This window comes from Salvelinus fontinalis, unplaced genomic scaffold (genome assembly GCF_029448725.1).
Source record: "Salvelinus fontinalis isolate EN_2023a unplaced genomic scaffold, ASM2944872v1 scaffold_1966, whole genome shotgun sequence".
NCBI classification, from domain to species: Eukaryota; Metazoa; Chordata; class Actinopteri; order Salmoniformes; family Salmonidae; genus Salvelinus; species Salvelinus fontinalis.
The window spans coordinates 1-13,094 of NW_026602175.1; the positions used below are offsets into that span (position 1 = coordinate 1).

At 39.9% G+C, this 13,094-nt stretch overlaps 2 long non-coding RNA genes across 2 annotated transcripts; one reads left to right on the plus strand and one right to left on the minus strand.

Annotated features, from left to right (window-relative positions):
- The first annotated feature begins 4,621 nt into the window (after positions 1–4,621).
- On the plus strand, positions 4,622–5,799 carry LOC129850365 (uncharacterized). The gene is made up of 2 exons (XR_008758779.1): positions 4,622–4,801; positions 5,464–5,799. It is a non-coding gene; the product is annotated as an uncharacterized LOC129850365 (long non-coding RNA).
- Positions 5,800–6,161: 362 nt separating this feature from the next.
- On the minus strand, positions 6,162–7,207 carry LOC129850366 (uncharacterized). The gene is made up of 2 exons (XR_008758780.1): positions 7,000–7,207; positions 6,162–6,673 (listed from the first exon to the last, which is right to left on the minus strand). It is a non-coding gene; the product is annotated as an uncharacterized LOC129850366 (long non-coding RNA).
- Between the last annotated feature and the right edge of the window lie 5,887 nt (positions 7,208–13,094).

Consider the following 13,094-nt stretch of genomic DNA (forward strand, 5'->3'; position numbering starts at 1 on the left):
AAATTAACTTTCCTACTGACAAAATGGGTGAGAAATTACACCAAAACCAGTGGACAATTTGCACTGCTGCTGAAAAACATCATAGCATGATGTTGCCATGACCACCGCTTCACCGGGATGGTACCGATTTTCTCCAGACATGACACATGACATTCAGGCCAAAGAGTTGGTTTAATCAGACCAGAGAATCTTGTTTCTCATGGTTAGAGTCCTTTAGGTGCCTTTTGGCAAACTCCACGAGGGCTATCATGTGCCTTTTACTGAGGAGTAGCTTCCGTCTGGTCTCTACCATAAAGGCCGGATTTGTTGGAGTACTGCAGAGATGATTGTCCTTCTGGAAGGTTCTCCCATCTCCACAGAGGAACTCTGGAGCTCTGTCAGAGTGACCATCGAGTTTTTGGTCACCTCCTTGACCAAGGCCCTTCTCCCCCGATTTCTCCGTTTGGCCCGGGCAGCCAGCTCTAGGAAGAGTAATGGTGGTTCCTAACTTATTCCATTTAAGAATGAGGGCGGACACTGTGTTTTTGGGGACCTTCAATGCTGCATACATTTTTTGGTACATTTTCTCCAGATCTGTGCCTCAACACATTCTTGTCTCAGAGCTCTACAGACAATTCCTTTGACCTCATGGCTTGGTTTTTGCTCTGACATGCACTGTAAACTGTGGGACTTTATATAGACAGGTGTGTGCCTCTCCAAATCATGTCTAATCAATTGAATTTACCACAAGTGGACTCCAATCAAGCTGGAGAAACATCTCAAGGATGATCAATGGAATCAGGATGCATCTGAGCTCAATTTCGAGTCTCATAGCAAAGGGTCTGAATACTTAAGTAAATACATTTGCAAAAATGTTTACAAACCTGTTTTTGGTTTGTCATTATGTGGTATTGTGATGTCATTATGGGGTATTGTGTGTAGATTGATGTGGGGAAAAATATTCAATTTTAGAATAAGGCTGTAATGTAACTGAATGTGGAAAAGTGAAGGGGTCTGAATACTTAACGAATGCACTGTATACAGCTGGCAGAGTTTTCTAGCTCTGGCAGAGTTTTCTACCATTGGCAGTTTTGTACACAGTCACGTGACACGTGGTATAGAAAGTCCAATCATAGGAGAGTACATGGGAGGCACTATACTGTGTGTCTGCAGGTGTCTATCTGATCAAAACCACTGATACAGGTGCCCCTCCACCCTCTGGTGGGATGGATAATGTCTACAGAGAAACCTAGATTCAAATACTTAGATGTGTGTGTATTGGGTATCTGTTGTGAAATTGTTAGATATTAATTGTTAGATATTACTGCACTGTCGGAGCTAGAACCACAAGCATTTCACTACACCCCCAATAACATCTGCTAAACACGTGTATGTGACCAATAAAATGTGATTTGATTTTGATTGTCAATAAACGTCCTATTTATCAAAGGTGCTTTTGGCTGGGGTCAAAATGACTCCAAAGGATTTGAATTTGTTAAAAGTCCATATTGATACAGAAACACTAAACCATGATTTATATTTAATAAGAACAAGTCGATTGACAAAGTCATGAAAATTTGGAGGAATTGAATAAACCACATTTTGGGATATGCCTCTGGGGTCAAAATGATCCATGTCAGAAGTATGGATCAATGCAAATATGTAGTGGGTGTAAAGGTTGTTTTAAATTCTCACTCATTAAACACGAATCAATCAACACATGCTTCTCTTTGAACGACTTTATATAATATTAAACTTTTATGAAATAAATGAAAAATAAACGTTTGGTTCCTCAACTGCGTTACCCACTCCAGTCAGCAGATGGCGATGTGCGTCTTTCAGGTTCAGGCGATGCTGCCAGTGTGACGTATAATCTAGTGGACGGGACGCTCCTTCAACAACAGCTAGTCAGACACCTCGGTAGCTTTCTAGCAAACACAGCTACAACATTCACGCTCTTTACACTGTTTTGGTGTATATTAGTCGCTGTGTATTAAACACATTTCTGTCGTATGTACTTGTTGGCCCATTTAATTATATGTTTACGTTGTTTGTCAGCTAGCTTGTTTGCTAAGTTAGCTTAGAACTAGGCTAGTCGCTAATGCTAACTAGCTAACATCTCCGACCATGAGTTCACTAAGCTACTCTCCTCCTGCTACAGAAGAGGAGGTCTGCTGGACGGAGAAAGAAGTTCTCGTGAAAGAGGAGGACGAAGAGGAGGCTGTTTCAATACAAAAACAAGTTGAGGTTGTTACCGTGAAAGAAGAAGAGAAAGACGTTTCAGTGAAAGAAGAGGAAGACGCGTTCAGAGTGAAAGAGGAAGAGGATGTTACAGTAAAAGGAGAGGAGGATGCAATTTTTGGAGTGAAAGAGGAGGAGGAGATTACTGTCACATTGGAGGAAGAAGAGGAGGTTGGAGATCTATTTAACACCAGTAAGTACCGTCTCTGCAGTCGTTGAACCAATATGCAGTAAAGAGGTTCTACACTTTAATGTTGTTCTGTAGGAATGGCTGAAGCTACACTGTAACGTGTAGAACATCAAGAGTGGACCATCAACAAAACGTTAACAATTGATCAAATGCATCCAATGACAATGCCTGAAATACTGTAGTCCTCAATATCTCCTATTAGATTAGCCCAATATTTAGTCTTAAAGGGGCAATCAGCAGTTGTTACATCCATTTTGGGACTTATACATTAATGATATGTACCCATTGTTTCTTGAAGAAATCACTTATAAATGCCTCATGAACTTAGTTCAACTGTCGTACCCCATCAGAACCCAAAATATGAGCTTTTTTTTACTCCAATGTTTGTCAGTAAATATTAACAAACACTGTATATCCCCAAAACATGGTTAAAACTATAATGTTGGTATCATGGATGGTTGCATTTCTCCAGCCCCATCCCTCAGCTTTTTACCGAAACAGGCAGGGAGTACGCTTTGTTATTGTTTCTACTGCTGATTGCTGCCCCCGTTACTCCTCAAGGTCCAAGGACTGTATGTTATTTTCAGAGGTAGACTGGCTCTGGCAGCTAAAATAGTCAAATATTCCATCTAAATGTGAATCGATTCTCAACGGGCAGGGAGTACGCTTTGTTATTGTTTCTACTGCTGATTTTTTGCCCCCGTTACTCCTCAAAATAATTTCACATAATACTTTCATATCACATAACAATTATTTCACACGATACTTTCATATCACATCAAAATAATTTAAAATACTTTAACATCAAAATAATTTCACACAATACTTTCATATCACATCTAAATAGGTAACCAGTCTGTATAGATAGATAGCTAAGTGAATTAAATATCACCAGCTACCTAACTTCATATTAGCTATCTTGATGTATTTATCACTGTAAAAAACTAACTCCAAATGCATTTGTAGGTAGCTAGCTACCAACAATGGAGGAGGGTGAAAGGATAGCAGCCCCAACTGTCAGTGAGAGAGGAGGCTATTCTGGATAGGGCAGGTACTTTTGTGTAGTTCCTGTCCCTAGAAGTGAGGACGGAGATAATAGTAACATAATATTCAGTGTGGTGTAATTTGACTATAAAGAAGTGTGTTTCTTGTGAGGTTTTCTGTCCTCAGATAAAGAGCGCTATGAAAAGCCAGTCTACATATGAAGAGGTCCCAATGAAGAGCAGTGGTTCTCAGTCCTGGGGACTCAAAGAGGCACATTGTTGTTTTTGCCTCAGCACTGCACAGCTGATTCAAATGATCAACTCATTATCAAGCTTCAAGTGGTATTTATGTATTCATTTGTGATGCTATCCTTGATATGATCCTGTTATTGTCACATGCTACACATGCACATATGTGTGCCCATGCATCTATCAATCCAATGTTATCATGATTTGTTATCAGGGATATTATACTTTAGTAATCCACAATGACCTGGTGATGTAACAGTCTAATAATTACATTGTCTTCCATATTGCTACAGATACCTTGTAACTGGAGATTCCTTCAAAACGATTGCCTACAGTTACCGTGTAGGGCACTGCAAGGTTGGGTGACCAGGGTCATCTGGGACTGCCTCCTGGAGGAATTCAGATGTGTGAAGGCTACCTGTGTCCTGCGTAACTTCATGAGGATGGACACGCGGACCAGGAGGGGATCTGCAGATCGCCGCCGTGTCCCAGAGGAGGAGTCTGCTGCTCTGCAGGATGTTTCAAGGATGGGGTCCAACAACGCAGCAAGAGAGGCAATCCGTGTTCGGGAGATCTTCACCTCCTACTTCTTCAAAGAGGGTGCTGTTCCCTGGCAACACCATAGACTACACTATGCACAACCAAAGGCTCTTTTAAGAGGGTGCTGTTCCCTGGCAACACCATAGACTACACTATGCACAACCAAAGGCTCTTTTAAGAGCCATTCACATTGCAATAAGAGTATTCTTCCATTTACTTAGCAATGTCAACTGCAGTTATTCAATTCACAGTTTCTCTCCCTTTAACTGTGGCTCCTTCCACCTTCAACGAATAGGCAAGAGGGCCAACCATAGAGAATAGTAAGACACTTCCTTATTTCTATAACTACGCTATATTGTTTGTCCTCGTTCGTCCGTTCATGTTTTTCAGCATAAAGTACTCTGCAGCCACTTAGTGTGGTGTGGACACCAGGTGAGGCCACACACAGATTCCTGTTGAACACTGTGGCTTTACCTACCTTATTTTCTCAATAACAGTCTCTCTCCTTCACTTCATCCCTCTCTCCCCTTCTCCCTAAATCCTCTAGGTTATATCAGCTGTGTCGGTGAACCCCTCCTGCATCTGAACTGGCTACATAGAGGGCACAGCATGGTCAGAGGTGAGAGGTCACTTGTTCAGGACAACAGGAAGTATTATAAAGAGATGCTTTACATTGAAATACAGATAGATGCAGTAGTCCCAGAGTTAATGATCCCAGGTCAGTTTATATTATACAGGAAGTATTATTAAAGAGATGCTTTACATTGAAATACAGATAGATGCAGTAGTCCCAGAGTTAATGATCCCAGGACAGTTTATATTATACAGGAAGTATTATTAAAGAGATGCTTTACATTGAAATACAGATAGATGCAGTAGTCCCAGAGTTAATGATCCCAGGTCAGTTTATATTATACAGGAAGTATTATTAAAGAGATGCTTTACATTGAAATACAGATAGATGCAGTAGTCCCAGAGTTAATGATCCCAGGTCAGTTTATATTATACAAGAAGTATTATTAAAGAGATGCTTTACATTGAAATACAGAGAGATGCAGTAGTCCCAGAGTTAATGATCCCAGGTCAGTTTATATTATACAAGAAGTATTATTAAAGAGATGCTTTACATTGAAATACAGAGAGATGCAGTAGTCCCAGAGTTAATGATCCAAGGTCAGTTTTGCATTTCACCTCCTGATTGATGACTAACAATGTTAGAATAAAAAATAAAAACACCAGGCTTAAACATGCTCTCTCTCTCCACCTGTCTCTCGTCTGCAGATATGTTTTGATGTGAGAGAATGCCAACCCCCAGTCCCATCATCGCCACCTCACCTGCTTTGAAGATAACCTTTGGGAAGACTAGAGACACTGTTATGTAATTGTGATGAACTGAGAGAATATTTATGTAGCACTGTGATTCATTAATCATGTGCTGCCTTCCCTGCTCCTATGTGCTTACCTCTTTCCCTTTCTGTCTTTTACACCTCTCCCACCACCACCTCTTTCTTCCTCTGTTTTTATAATTCACAACAGATGTGCATTGAAGGACAGATTGAACTTGTATTTATAACACTTGGATAATGAGCTTTTCAATAAAGCGTTTCACATTCTCTACTGGTTGAAATGAAGTGTAATGTGATGAAATACTCCACCTATCCTGTGTTTATCAGATCAATGCAGATGAAGGGCATTAGATGTTGAGATGAACCGGTGTTGGAGTATTTACATGATGCATAGGAAGTGTAGTGTTCTGTTTTTAACATTATATTTCATTATATTTCTGTATATATGAATTAACTAGTTAAATCCTGTTTCTAGTCTATTAGTTACAATGTGTAACCATTGATGTCCCAGGACCAAGATTGGTAAACACTGTTGAATTGTAATACATACATGCAGACACAGCGTCATTCAAAGACTGGAATTTGATACTCCTGGTATTGGATATGACTGAAAAATAATCTCAAAGACATTCATACCTAAACTGCACCTTTATTTGCCATGGTAGAGTACATGATCAGTGAATATATTAAATGTACAGGCTACAATGTGGGGATCTCATGCATGGTAATAACTACATGTATATACGACTTGCATCCTTGGCACAACATGATATTATAATCTACTCAATCCATAGGCTTCATTAATGTCATTCAGGCTGTTTTGAAGTTGATACAACTGGCTATGATAGCTGAGGTTCATAGCTAGGTTCTGAACTAATATGTATACCAAACGTTTGGGTCCATACACAGATCGGCTAGATAGCTAGCTACACATCCATGGGCATACAGGGATTTTAATCATCCACTGCACAATAAGCAAGAACATAGCTAGCTACGTAATTTCATCTATCTGCATGGTAAATATCAGCAAGGAAAGCTTACAAAATTGTACATTAAATTTGCAGTAAATTCTTCAGCTAGCTAGATTCTTTACATCCACTGTTTTCCAAAACGACAGTCTGGTTTGCTGGTTGTTTCAGGAGTCCCTAAAACAACCAGAATTACAATTTCATACTCATGTCACAACACCCATAAAGCTAGCCAGCTAGCTGGCTAATGTTAGCTAGTCAGCTAGCTGGCTAATGTTAGCTAGTCAGCTAGCTGGTTAATGTTAGCTAGTCAGCTAGTTGGCTAATGTTAGCTAGTCAGCTAGCTGGCTAATGTTAGCTAGTCTGCTAGCTTGCTAAATCACGATTTTTGGAAATGAACTTTATGATAAAAAAATGCATAATCGTTTGTCTCTACATTAACTAACATTCCTGTCAACTGTGCATGTTTTTGCATGATTCGTTTTGACGTTATAATCCCTTACATTTGCTTCCATCTTAGTACTGTTGTCCACCATCTTTGATCCAGTTCAGTTTTGTGTAGGAGTACCCCTCTCTCCTAGTATTTCTGTCCACCATCTTTGATCCAGTTCAGTTCTGTGTAGTGGTACCCCTCTCTCGAACTATTTCTTTCAGCCATCTTTGCTGAAGAAAGTCTAACAATCACTAGTGCAGCAGCCTCCCCCGGTCCTAGTGCCGCCCCAGTAAGAAGTTTAAGATGCGATGGAATGGTTGACGAAAGAAATAAATCACAGAAAAAATATATAGACTGATATTGATTTATTCAGGGGGGGCTAATTCATATTTTAGTTCTAGCGACGTCTCTAGTTCCTACCCTTTAACTTTTTGTCTGAAAATTAAATATACATTTTACTCAACTACCCAATCCAGTCAGCAGTGTGGGAATTTAAGGCGACGCTGCTACTGTGACGTATAATCTAGTGGACGGAACGCTTCTTTCAACAGCAGCAACAGACAGTCAGACACCTCGGTAGCTTGCTGGACACAATAGCCGAACCAATAAAGCTCTTTAGATGCTTTCGTTTTTTTATTAGCCACTGTGTTTTAAAACCACTTCTGTCGTCTAGTTAGTTATCCGATTTAATTTAATATTTACGGTGTTGTTGTTATTAGTCAGCTGGCGGACTGGTTAAGTTAGCATTAGCCTAGCTAGCTAACATCCCGACCATGCGGTCACTAAGCTACTCTTCTCCTGCTAAAGATAATACCTGCTGGATGGAGAAAGAAGCTCTGATCTTTCTGGTGAAAGAGGAGAAGGGAGAGGAGGATGTCACAGTAAAACAAGAAGTAGAGGGTGAGGCTGTTACAGTGAAGGAGAAATACGTTTCAGTAAAAGAAGAGGAAGAGAAAGGGGAGGATGCCGTATTTGGAGTGAAAGAGGAGGAAGGGGAGATGACTGTCACATCGAAAAAGGAGGACGAGGAGGAAACTGGGTGTCTGAGGCCGGTTTCCCAAACGCATCTTAAGGCATCCAACGATGAAATTAGCCATAAGATGGTTTTGAGAAACAGCGTCCTGATACTAGTAAGTACTGTCTTAAATACCAAACTCGGCAGTTGTTGAACTGATGTGTGGCGTTAAAGGGGAAATCTGCAATTGCTACATCAATTTTTGGACTTTTAAATTATTTATATATAGCCATTGATTCTTGAAGAATATAACACATGCCTCATGAGCTTAGTTCAACTGTTGTACCCCATCAGAACCCCAAATAAGCTTTTTTTACTCTAATGTTTAGAAACAATGTAAACCAACATATCGCCTCAACATGGTTAAAACTATAATGTTGATATCATGGATGGTCTGTCTATGAATTTGAAAGTAGTTACATTTCTCTTATTACCAAAACAGTGGTGGAACGATTTTTTAAACCGCAACAAAATGGCTGCTCAGAAACTTGGTTTGGTAAACAGCTGGGGGATGGGGGCTGGAGAAATGTAACCACACTCAAATTCATAGAGAAAGCCATTGTAGCAACCTTCAGGCTATCCCCTGAATTCACTACACTATGAATACAAAGACTGGCCATCCATGAGGTCAAAATTATTGTTTTAAACATAATTCTAGGATATATAGTGTATATTCTAGAATTCATCCATGATGTCATAGTGATAGTTTAACCAGGTTTCTAGGCTATATATTATATTCTAGAATTCATCCATGATGTCATAATGATAGTTTAACCAGGTTTCTAGGCTATATATTATATTCTAGAATTCATCCATGATGTCATAATGATAGTTTAACCAGGTTTCTAGGCTATATAGTATATTCTAGAATTACCAGTGTAGATTTCCTGTGGGGGTGAAATTATTAGAGCTGTTGATAAGTCATTGTATAATATTCAGCAATTTTTTTCATGCCCTTACTTTAAAGGCAAGACATATACCTAGATGTAATTACATTCATGAATTGGTTTGAAACCTTTGTTTTAAACCCTTCTCAAAGTTGTTGCTTTAAGTTGTTTGATGCTCTAAGCATGCTGTTTGATTAAATAATTACAGATACACAAGTTACTCGAGGGAGCCAGTCATCAATATAACCGAGAAAAACTCTTCCCTCCCGCTGCTGGACTTTGTAAATACTGTCGTTATGCTCCTGAAGTTTTCAGTAATTAACTACACCAGCGGTCGTCAAACTTTTCCATTTAGAGACAATGTATCTGACCATTTCTACCGATCTGCGTGCCAGTTATGATTTTCATATGCACATTTTTGTGGAACAGTTTCATTTAATTTGTAATAGTATCTCAAAATCATTGTCTGTGATTAATCTACATTCTATCTAAATCTAAATGAAAATTATACAAATCTAAAAGTAACTTTTATTGCCAACTATGTAAAAAAAATAGCCGACATAAAAAATAAAAACATTGCATTCTGCAGATAGAAAATATCCTGATAAAAATAAATATCCTAGAAATCACATTGGCTGCTCATGGCCTGTCTACAACAAACTTGAAACATTGTATCAACTATCAACTTGGTCCCCCGAAACTTGTGATGGCAAGCTTGCGACATTGTCTAAAATATTCTGGGCCCTCAGTTTCCCGCGCCAGTGAGTTTGGGACAGACACAGCTGTAGGCTATTTGTGCAAAAGATAAGAAGTAATCAGGTATTTTATTACATTTCCACTGGATCAGAGAATTACATTTTTTCCTTTCATGCCGAGTGGAAATATTTTACGAAAATACTTGAGGAACTATTGTCGTATGCAATTGATTTTGATTAGACTTTGTTTACTTGCTGTTTGAGGCGAAGAAAAAAAATACTTTGAGAAGCTCCACAGCTCATTAGTGGTGGTGCGTTAAGACAATGAGAAATACTATCAGACATCCTCAAATGGGCACATTTATAGGCCTACATTTGCACACAGGCCAGGTAGACTAGTCCTACTACTATATGGGTAATCAGGTGTGCGTCCTTACTCAACATTGACAGGAGTGTTTCAAACAAAAGACAATGAATAAATTGACTAAACTGACGCATCTTGCGGGGTCAGGTCTGGGTGATCTGACAGGGGCTGTTTAATTTAGTATCCGTTTGGGTCGGTTGGGGAATGATTGTATTTTCCCATGGTATGTTTTACTGAAGTTGACTGACTGAAAGGGAGTGTAACTTTATGACTGGATTCGGGCTAAACTTTGAACATTGAGATATTAAAGACATGATAGATCAGACGCAGAGTATATAAAGGAGTGAGATCTGTAGAAAGACAGAGTGGCTGTGGAATGTGCTTGGTGGACGGGAGGAGATCACAGGATTGCTATAGGGGAAGTGGATGGACATCTGTGGATTAGGCGAAGGAAGGGTTGAGGTCAGGTCAGATCCCCTGAAGGGAGTAATAAGGGTTTAGTATCCTGTTACCCTCTTCCTGTCGACACAGAAGATGTAAGGATTGGAGAGGAGGATTGTCCAAAGTGGGGTATATATACTTGTGATGGTGAGAACATGTTGTCTGAATTACAGCTCTAACGACCCTTTGGGATGAATTAAACTTGGTTAACCTCTCTTGTGTATGTGGGACGCTAGCGTCCCAACTCGACCACAGCCATTGAAATAGCAGGACGCCAAATTCAAAATAACAAAAATCTCATAATTCAAATTTCTCAAACATACAAGTATTATACACCATTTTAAAGAAACACTTCTCGTTATTCCAACCACAGTGTCCGATTTCAAAAAGGCTTTTCGACGAAAGCACACCATTAGATTATGCTAGGACAGTGCCAGGACAAGAAAAACCACACAGCCATTTTACAAGCAAGGAGAGGCGTCACAAAAAACAGAAATACAGCTAAAATGAATCACTAACCTTTGACGATCTGCTTCAGATGACACTCCCAGGACTCAATGTTACACATGTATGTTTTGTTCGATAAAGTTCATATTTATATCCAAAAGCCTCAGTTTAAATTGGTGCGTTATGTTCAGAAATACTTTGCCTCCAAAACTCTCCTGTGAAATTCCAGAGAGCCACATCAAATGACAGAAATACTCATCATAAACGTTGATAAAAGATATAAGTGTTTTACATGGAATTAAATATAAACTTGTTCTTAATGCATCCGCTGTGTCAGATTTCAAAAAAGCGTCGAAAGCACATTGTTCAATATTCTGAGTACAGCGCTCAGAGACAAAGCAAGCCATACAGTTACCAGCCATGTTGTGGAATCAACAAAAGTCAGAAACAGCGTTATAAATCTTCACTTACCTTTGCTGATCTTCGGTGGAATGCACTCGAAAGACTCTCAGTTCCACAAGAAATGTTAGTTTTGTGCGATAAAGTCCATATTTATGTCCAAAATCCTCCGTTTTGTTCAGGTGTTCCCTTCACTATTCCAAATGCACCAGGCACGCTCAGAACATCAATACGAAAAGTCAAAAAAGTACCATCAAAGTTCGTAGAAACATGTCAAACGTTGTTTACAATCAATCTTTAGGATATTTTTATCAAAAATCTTCAATAATAATCCAACCGGACAATTGCGTATTACAGAAGAATTACAGAAGAAAAAGAAAGTAAGGCGAGCATCACGGGAATGCGCGAGAGTGCACCAATGTTCTTCAGGAAGCCCCCTCGTCAAACAGCTCTTATTCTCTCATTTTCCACAATGGAAGCCTCAAACAACATTTTAAAGACTGTTGACATCTGCTGGAAGGCGTGTGAAGTGACCCCATAGACACAGTATATTAGTAAGTCATTAAATTGAAAAACTACAACCCTCAATCTCCAACTTCCTGGTTGGATTTCCTCAGGTTTTTGCCTGCCATATGAGTTCTGTTATACTCACAGACATTATTTTAACAGTTTTGGAAACCGTAGAGTGTTTTATATCAAAATCTACATGTTATATGCATATCCTAGCTTCTGCGCCTGAGTAACAGGCAGTTTACTTTTTGCACGCTTTTAATCCTCTTCGAAGGGGTTGACACTCTAGACCCAAACTATTACAGACCTATATCCATCCTGCCCTGCCGTTCTAAAGTCTTTGAAAGTCAAGTTAATTATCAAACAGATCACTGACCATTTTGAATCCTACCGTACCTTCTCCGCTGTGCAATCCAGTTTCCGAGCTGGTCACGGGTGCACCTCAGCCACGCTCAAGGTACTAAAGGATATCATAACAGCCATCGATAAAAGACAGTACTGTGTAGCCGTCTTCATCAACCTGGCCAAGGCTTTCGACTTTGTCAATCACCGTATTCTTATCGGCAGACTCAACAGCCTTCGTTTCTCAAAATGACTGACTCACCTGGTTCACCAAATAACAAACTAACAAACCTCCAAATGAACTTCAATGCCATACCTGGTTCACCAACTACTTATCAAACAAGAGTTCAGGATGTCAAATCGGAGGGCCTGTTGTCCGGACCTCTGGCAGTCTCTATGGAGGTACCACAGGGTTCAATTCTCGGACCGACTCTTTTCTCTGTATATACCAATGATGTTGCTCTTGCTGCGGGTGAATCCTTGATCCACCTCTATGCAGACGACACCATTCTGTATACATCTGGCCCTTCTTTGGACACTGTGTTAACAAACCTCCAAACGAGCTTCAATGCCATACAACACTCCTTCCGTGACCTCCAACTGCTCTTAAACGCTAGTAAAACTAAATGTATGCTCTTTAACCAACCGCTGCCCGTAACCGCCCGTCCAGTATCACTACTCTGGACGGTTCTGACTTAGAATATATGGACAACTATAAATACCTAGGTGTCTGGCTAGACTGTAAACTCTCCTTCCAGACTAATATTAAGCATTTCCAATCCAAAATTACATCTAGAATCGCCTTCCTATTCCGCAGCAAAAGCCTCCGTCACTCACGCTGCCAAACATACCCTTGTAAAACTGACTAACCTACCGATCCTTGACTTCAGCGATGTCATTTTCAAAATAGCCTCCAACACTCTACTCAGCGACCTGGATGCAGTCTATCACAGTACCATCCGTTTTGTCACCAAAGCCCCATATACCACCCACCACTGCGACCTGTATGCTCTCGTCGGCTGGCCCTCACTACATATTCGTCGCCAAACCCACTGGCTCCAGGTC